This window comes from Hirundo rustica, chromosome 8 (genome assembly GCF_015227805.2).
Source record: "Hirundo rustica isolate bHirRus1 chromosome 8, bHirRus1.pri.v3, whole genome shotgun sequence".
In the NCBI taxonomy this organism is placed as follows: Eukaryota; Metazoa; Chordata; class Aves; order Passeriformes; family Hirundinidae; genus Hirundo; species Hirundo rustica.
In genome coordinates, this window is record NC_053457.1 from 29,705,777 (window position 1) to 29,708,332 (window position 2,556).

Genomic DNA, 2,556 nt, shown 5'->3' on the forward strand with positions numbered 1-2,556 from the left:
GAAATACATGACTCAGAAATCCTGGAAAATACACTAATTATATTGTACAACTAATTGCACTCTGCAGTTTTCATAGCTTACTGGCAGATGTGTGATTCAGATTTTGAGGTGATTTGGTTTAAAAACAGAATATAACTTACTAATAGCTGAGCACGTCAGAAGAAAGGAAGGAATTTTTCCATCTCATCCTGTGGCACAATCTAAGATCTCACTGAACTGCACAGCAATAAAAATCAGTTTATTAGCATGTCAGGATTATAAGAAAATTTCTTGGTAAAGCCCATGCCAGTGAGGAATAGAGTAAAAAAAGGTCCACAAAGTTTTCTGCACTGAATTTTCTCCATAATTATTCCCCTGGGTGGGCAGAATCATCTTCTGTGTACAACAGGTTATTGGTGATATTGGCAAATGTTGGTCCCAGGGGACCAATTAATTTTAACAGGGGCTCCACTGAAAATCAGGGAATATGGTCAAATATTATTCCACTGAAAATCAGGTGAGTGTCTGCACCTGGGGAAAAAGAAAGGGGAAATATATAAACATATGAAGCACAAGGGAAACCTAAGTGTGATCTGCAGGCAGGACAGGATGCGCAAGCCTGGCTGGGGAAAGCCCGTGGTTCATCAATACCTTCAGTCATAAAACAGTTGTTATAATTTGCCATATTTACTCTCAAAATTACCTGCCCACTGCCAAAAGATGGATTTTGGAAACCCAAGCTGTGGGCAGTTTCTTCCAGTCTCCACAGGCTATGGTTGGTGATGCAGCCTGGGGAATTGAGGAGAGGGGAAGCTGACAGGAGATGTTTTCTGATTATCTGCTCTCTATTTAATAATCTAAGAAACGTTTGAAGAGCAATGAATTGCAATAACTGATAACTCTAGATTATTTCTAGCCCGCTTTTATGGAGGTATAGAACAAATATCACTTAAATAACTTGCATCTGTCATGACACCAGCTTGGTCTGTACCTGCTGGGCTGCCAAGCTGTGTGAGCAGCAGCTTTCAATGAAGTATTGATTCTTGTCAGTTTGCAAAGAAGAAAACAGAGAATGTCAGCCCTGCTACAAGAGAGACATGGTGGAAAGAGGGAAAAGATCACAGGAGAACTGGGCTGTGCTACAGAATCCTCCCCTCTGGCTGTGCTGCAGCTCCCGTCCCCCCGGTGCCAGCACTGAATGAAATTTGTGATGAGCCAGTGCTGCTTCCTCACCTGTGAAATCCTTTAAACACTGCAGCACCGCACACAAGTGCTGCTGGGGACCTCTGCTCAGCCCCCCGTGGGCAGGTGCCCCAGCCACACAAACCACGGTGACAAGTGACATTAATTGGCACCCTCGTTGCAGTCTCCAAGGAGAGGCTAAAGATTTAATGGGCATGGAGGGTGAATTATTCCCAGACGCCTCAAGGTGGTCCCTCCAGGGCTGTGCTGGCACACGTGGGCAGTGCCAGGCGCCTGAGCTGCCGCCTCCTGTGATGGATTTGCTTCACTAATATTTTTAAAGGACAAAGACAAAAGGGAGGAATGAGAAACTTAGAACAACAGGGAAAATAAAAGAGCAGCTGGTTATTTCTCAAAGACATCTTGGAACTGAAGTAAATACTTTTCCTTGGATAACCGTGAGGTCAAATGGGTGAATCTTTGTGTAAATTGGTGACTCCTCATGGAGGCAACTACTTCATATGAACAAATACTTATTACTAAATACTGCCCTTTTTTTGACAGCTGAAAGATTTCACTATCTACCTAAAGATGAAATATAGATTTTGTTACCACCTTAAGTAGGCAAGTGTTGGATATCTATATTATTTTCAGATGAAACATGTTTAAAAACAAAGTAAAAAAATTCAAAAAGGAACAGTTTATTTCTGAAATTCCCTGGCTTATTTTTCTTTGCATTTATCATGCTTTGTCCAAAGTGTGAATAACAGACATTTTTTGTGGGCTTTTTTGCAGGATTTTAGAAATAATAAAAGACTGTTTTGGAATTGTGTCACCTCTTCACAGTTAGCAAATCAGGAGGCAAGATTTCCCAGTGCTAACTTCTCTCCTGTTGGCTACTATCTCTATGTCTGAAACAATTTATTTTCAGATTGACTATAAAAACAAGGCATCACATAATTGTCTGACCATAAAATATGTAAAGTATTGCACTACTGGGGCTCATTAGCAAAAGCATAGATGCTTTTTAGTAATCCATAAGGTGATGCTTTTTAATGAATGCCGCAAATTATTCTACCGACTACCTAAAGATTAATAATAGATATGTCTGCTGCAACAAACAAGCCTCAAATCTCTGGAGAGAACTCGAGAAAGAGGATAATCCTTTGAATAAGAGCACAACAGCTATTCTTATATCCATAGTTTTGATCCTATCAGCTAAATGGTGGTTGTGGTTTGCGCCGTGTCTGTTGTAAACAGACTCCTCTTGGAGCAGGATCCTAGGATAACAACACTGCACACAGCTTGGCTAGTGGATAGGAGGAGAAAGGGATTTTAGCTCTGACTCAGGGTTTACTGCTGCCTAATTTCAGGAGAGTTAAACATCTTTACAAG